At 41.8% G+C, this 6,474-nt stretch overlaps 1 protein-coding gene across 1 annotated transcript in view; it reads left to right on the top strand.

Annotated features, from left to right (window-relative positions):
* C1QTNF3 (C1q and tumor necrosis factor related protein 3) overlaps positions 1-6,474 on the top strand; it is a 63,722-nt gene that overhangs the window by 43,120 nt on the left and 14,128 nt on the right. The gene's annotated exons all lie outside the window — the stretch shown is intronic.

Below are 6,474 nucleotides of genomic sequence, written 5' to 3'. Positions count from 1 at the left end.
CACAAACCCGTCCCTGTGGCCCTGAGCTGCATCTGTTGGCCCCTCTGGTGCCCGCCTCCCCTGTTCTGTTATTGCCTTGCTGTCGCAGTGACCATGTGACCCATGCTGGGCTGAGCAGTAGTTTCCGCAGGGAGGGCTGAGGGGGGCTTGTCACCCTGGGTTTGGGGAAGTGGGCAGAGCGGGTATTACACACACACACACACACACACACACACACACACACTCTCCACTGTCGGGACCTAGGGCCTCCCCTACCTCTGAGCTCTCGATGCTGCTACATCTGCCAAATGTTCCCTTTTCCCAGCTCCAGCATGGTCCCCCAACTGGGACCTACACCGCCCCACTGCCCGCCAGGCTGCCCAGGCTGTATTCGCCGCATGTTCTTCTTCGGTCTAGTTCTCATTTTCTGGAATTCAACAAAAGCCTACTTATGCCTGTTTCCATTATGGTTAAAATATTTAAAAATGGACTCAACCACCAGAAAGAAAGTTAATTTGTATACTTAGGAAACCAAGTCTAACATGAGAAAACCTTCAGTGAGATTTGCACTGTGGTTACTGGCTGAGGGATTATGGCATTGAAGGACAAGGGCAACAGCCAGCAGATGAAGTGGTTCAACAGGGGAAGGGGCATTTTGATGGTTCTGGAATATTTTAGAGAAAGGGATATTTGGATGGTTCTGGAAATTTTTTGAGGAAGGGATAGTTTGATGGTTCTGGAATTTTTTCAGATCTCAATTCTTTTGAGGCTACAGGAGACAGCAGTCTAGGAACATATTAACCCATAATGCTGCCAAAGTTCACCCGTTTGTAATCATTGCAAGATACCTGACCAAAGGTCTCATGCAAACAACAACAGCGTAACCTCGTTGCCTTGGAGAACCACCTCAGAGCTGACTCCCCAGCTGGTTCCAAGGCTGAAAATCACACAGGAGGCCAGTGCATATCTTTCTCCCATGGAGCTGCTGAGGAATTCAAACCAACAGAGAGGCCTTTGGGTTAGCAGCACAATTCCTATGGACAAGGCCTCCAGAGCTCCCTCTGGCTAGAGCTAGCATGTGAAAACAGACAGATGAAATGCTGTAGAAGGGCCTGAGTCAGTGCAGCAAAACCTAAAAGAAATTGAACCCAAGTCCCTGGTCAGGAAAGCTCCTTGACATGTGGGTGTGGGACGGTCAAGACTCACGGATAGTCTTAAGGAATGCTAGGTCTGTAGAGACTGAAGGAAACAGAGCCTTTTCTAGAAACAACACGGTTACAGTGGGCCTTCCCCAAGAGACAGCACCATGAGTTCAGACTTTGAGTATTCTAAACTATAAGAGAATAAATTTCTGTTAGTTAGAATAAAAAAAAGAATAATATAAATGGTGGCAGCGTAAAGGGAAGAGTTGAAATTGTTGTCCAAGTCTTTCTCTCAAAATTATTATGTATATTTTTATCAATGGCTTTATTTTCTCACTAGTTATAAAAATTATACATATTATAAATATTGCACATATAATATATGCATATTACTATACATATAAGTGAACTGAGTCCTGTAAAATAATATAATAATATAATATTTTAATAATATATATTTAATATAATATAATGTAAGACCATTATTGTAGACATAGAAAGGTAACTAGTAAAATGGATTTGAGGATCCAAGGTGGGGAGGGTAGGAGCAGAGGGCTGAGGATGGACAAGGATGTAGTCAATAGGGTCACACAATTTGACGGGTGCAGGGAGAGGTGGGTTAAAGGAAATGGGAAAGATGCAGTGTGGAAAATAATGTATACAAACTTTGTAAGTAAACCAATGGAAAAGAAAAAATTTCTTTAACAAGAGTTATACATATTGGTTGTAAAAGACTGCAAGGAGAGAGGAAAATATTTAGAATGGCTTAAAAATCATTCATGCTGGTCCACTCAGGGAGAATTCCCAGCTACCCAGCTAATCTTTTTTGGTAACTTACTCTAGTACCCTCTCCCCTTAGTGGATATAACAGACACCTGTATGCATTTTCAAGCAAAAGGAGTGCCATGTTATTGTGCTATTGACTCATAGCCTTTTTACATTTAAAAATAGGAATGTGTTCACAAAAAAAATTACATTTACTTTTTATAGCCATATAACATCATTAACTAGAACGTCATCATATTTTTTTATTTAGCCTTTCTGATACTGGTGGACATGTTTCTAATTTTTGCCATTATACATGATAATGGGATAATTAGCTTCTTTAGTTTTTTTAATATAAGACTTGCTTTAAAGAAAAACAGAAAAAAATTAATCTTTGGAGTCTTGGGTATTTCAGGCATTTTGAGACCTCGCATGCCATTTAGAAGGTCTCTGAGTTCCCTATGTAAAAGATTGGTTGTATTGGGGATTGTTTCAAATGCACTCAGTTTCCAATGGAGTATGGATATTTGTAAAGAAAGGGGATGTATTTCTCTTGAAACGGACAATTCTCTGAGTGAGTGATCTGGTGTGGCTTAGTGGTAAGGAGTTACACTGCTAACCCAACGACACTTGGTTAGAATCTAGGAGCTGGACCAGTGGGGAGAAAAATGGGCAGTCTCTTCCCATGTGTTTTACTGTCTCTAAAAGACCTCTGGAGGGTTGACTATGAGTTGATTCTGACTTGACAGTCCACAGCAACAGCATGCGTGAAAGGACATCATAATGGAGGGTCACAGAAAGAGAGGAAGACCCTCAACAAGGATTGTCACAGCGACTGTAACAATGACGGGAACATGTAACAGAGATGGAGCAGGGTAGGGCAAGGTTGAGACCTGTTGTTCAGAGGGTAACTCTGAGTCATCGTCAACTTGACCTAAGAAGATGGGTGAATGGGAGCAACTGAGCACTCCCAAATGATGATGTCTTGTTGTTCAAGGGAACCACGGGAACAATGGCAATAACGGAGCCACTGGCCATGAAGGAGCCAAAGGTGAGAAAGGAGACAAAGGAGACCTGGGGCCAAGAGGGGAGCGAGGGCAGCATGGCCCCAAAGGAGAGAAGGGTTATCCCGGCATTCCACCGGAATTGCAGGTAAGCCGCCTTTCTCCCATGCCAGGGGACTGCACGTCACTTGCCCCAGTCACCAAATTAAAAACTCACTGCTATAGCCAATTCAAACCCATAGACCCTACCAATAAGTTTCTGAAGTTGTGAATGTAGAAGCATATTGCCCATCTGTTTCCTGTGGAGTGTTGGTGGCTTCAACAGGCTAGCTTATTATAACACTCTGCCACCATTGCTGCCTGCCATGGTTATCAGGGCCCAGAAATCAGAAGGCTGAAGAGCTTTCCCAAAGCCCACCAAGTCTTCTAAATGAACAAGTCTTAGTTTGTTCATCTGCAGACATGATGTTTGCCTAAGGCCTGTGCTATTCAAACAATAGAGAGTTCTGAGATTACTCTTAGGGAAAACAGACATTTATTCAATGCTGCACTGCAGTCCCACAAGGCACGAGGTTCAAATCCACCAGCTACTTTGTGGGAAAAAGATAGACAATTTCCTCCCATGTAATTTACTGCCTCTGAAAACTCGCTGGAGGGTCAGCTAAGAGTTTCGACTTGACAGTACACAACACAACAACTTTCATGGCCTAGTGGTAAAAAAGCTGCATTGCAATCTCTAAAGCAAGGGGTTAGAATTCCACCAGCTGCTCTGTGGGGGAAGGATGGGCAATCTCCTCTCCTGGAATTTACTGTCATTGAAAACCCTCTGAAGGGTCAGCTATGAGTCAGTTCTGAGTTGTTGATGTACAACAACAGCTGCCACATTAGATAAAATATAATGCAAAGCTAAATATAATGCTGAGTGAACTAATTCAGTCTCATAAGGACAAATACTGCAGAAGACCATTACTGTAAAAATAGAAGGCTAACTAGTAAAACACGTATGGGAACCCAAAAGGTGAAAGAGTGGGAACAGAGGAGTGAGGAAGAATCAGAGTGAAATCACAGGGCTCTACAATTTGGTGGAGGGAGGAAAGGGGTAAAGGAAATGGAAAAGATCCAGCAGGGACCTGAAAGGACAGGGTGATGGTGGGCACAGTCCAATGGTGGGTAATTTTATAAAACATAATGCATGGGAATGATTGTATTAAATGCAATGTGAATGAAGAATAGTGTGAATCACAATGTATACGAACTTTGTAAGCAAACCACTTTAAAACAAAAATTTTTAAAAGCCCAAAACTACATATTTTTTTCCCAAATGAAAAGACACTCCTGAGATAATTTTTAAAATGGATAAAAGCTTTGGCAATACAAATAGATTACCTTTTATATTTGTAAGTCAAAGATCTGCCTAGAATATTTTCTCCATTTTGTTACATCTGCACACGTATTGTTAATGACACTGGGTTGGCCCTTGTCTCACTGTGACCCTGGACACGGTGGAATTAAACCCTGCCCGATCCTATACCATCTCCAGGATTGATTAGGTATCAACCCTCAGGACTCTGTTCTTTCTCACAGTGATCTTCTATCAGTTTTCGAGAATAGAAACAGCAATGAGAGGAGACTGCTCATCCTTCTCCAGGGCCTACTGGTGGTCTGTGGTCCCCTGAGACACTCAGCCTTTGGGTCAGCAACTTGCTATGCGCTGGGCCATCAGAGCTGTCACATTGTAATCCGCTGGCTTTTCACTGGCTGATTTCAGATGGAGATTTCCAGACTTTTCTGTTTAGACTGTCTTAGGCTGGAAGCTCTGCTGAAACCTCTTTAGCATCATGAACTAAACCCCACTGCCATCAAGTAAGTCATTGCTCCTGGTGACCCTACAGGGTGAAGTGGAACTACTCATAGGATTTCTTAGACTGTAACGTCTTAAAAGAAGACTGCTTATTTCCCCCCATACACACACACACACACACACACACACACACACACACCCTAGTGGATTTGAACTAATGACCTTATCATTCAGAGTCAAGTGCTTTAGCTCCTGAGCCACCAGTTTATCCATCGAACTTAAAACTCTTTGCCATCGAATTGAAGCTAACGCAGGGTGGACCCTCCCACTGGTTTTTGAAGGCTGTAAATTACATAGAAAGAGGCTGTCTGTCTTTCTCCTGTAGAGTTATTTGTGGCATAGAAGCACCAGAGAGACACTGTCTTTGGGTTGGAATAAAATACAAACATATGTTGAAGGAAGAGTGGTGGCTGCTCCTTGGCTTAATCAACCTGGGGCCTCCTGTGTGGAAAAAAAGACTATACCACTGAACCTCAGTGCCTTTCTCCATACTTAGAGGCATTTCATTTTTGAGTCATCCAACCACAGTTTTCTGGACCAGTTCATATTCGTTTCTATTTAAAATTCTTCTGAATCTTTTTATGAGGCTAGAACTCGACATTTCATCTCAATCTAAAGTGCTCATTTGTCTATTTTTTTATCTTTTTGAAGTGTTCTTTAAAATTCTTATTGCTCCCTTGACACAACTTTAAAACTTCACAGCTTGAAAGTAAAAAAAAAAAAACAAAAAAAAACAAAAAACTTCACAGCTTGTATAATGTAACCATTTGGGGTCCACTTTTAACTTGGACTAGTGTAACACTTTAATGCAATAAACTGAAAAGAGCAATTAAAAAAAATCACTGTATAAAAAGAATACTCTTGATAAAAAAAAAAATTTCTTATTGCAAGCAACCTCTAAAACTTTCAGTGTGACATTAGGTCACCAAGAAAACAGACCAAATCTGGGCTAATATTTTTCTAATAATTAAAACTGATTTTGGCATGGATTTTCTATCAGTATTTTAAAATTGTTTATGGATAATATTTCTTCTCCAAACCACGCTTAAGACAATGGTAATTGAGTAAGATTTATAATGTTGTTGTTGTTACTGTTGTTGTTAAGTGCTGTCAAGTACGACTCACTGCAACCCTATGGACAAGAAACAGGTCTGAACCCTGTCCTATCCTATGCCATCCTCATCATCTCTGACACACCTGAGCTCATTACTGCAGTCACTATGTATTGACTGAAAGTCTGGGCTCAACCTCTAATATTATATCTATTAATATTACTCTATTGCTCAAAGGGTTTCTAGAGGCCTGCTATTTCAGAAGTGGATGCCCAATCCTTCTTCCTCTTCTATTTTAGACTGGATGCTCCACTAAAACTTATCCACTACAGGTGACGCTTCTGTTGTTGTTTGTTGTTGTTGTTGCTGTTATGTGTTGTTGAGTCACCCCCAACTCATAGCAACCCTATGTACAACAGCCCTAAACCCTGCTCTATCTTGTGCCAACCTCACTGTCTTTGACACACCTACCCCAATTACCCCAATCACTGACTCAGTCCACCTCATAGAGGGTCTTCCTTTCCTGCGCTGTCCCTCCACCCTCCCAAGCACGATGTCCTTCTCCAGGAACTGGTCCTGCCTTGCAACATGTCCAAAGTATGTCAGATGAAGCTTCGGAATCCTTGACTCCAAGAAGCAGCCTAGTTTAACCCACTCCAGGACAAACCTGT

Source organism: Elephantulus edwardii, unplaced genomic scaffold (genome assembly GCF_000299155.1).
Source record: "Elephantulus edwardii isolate Elephantulus edwardi_28Jun2011 unplaced genomic scaffold, EleEdw1.0 scaffold00191, whole genome shotgun sequence".
Taxonomy (NCBI): Eukaryota; Metazoa; Chordata; class Mammalia; order Macroscelidea; family Macroscelididae; genus Elephantulus; species Elephantulus edwardii.
Note: the sequence above shows the minus strand (reverse complement) of the source record. Positions and strands in the feature narration are given on the sequence as shown.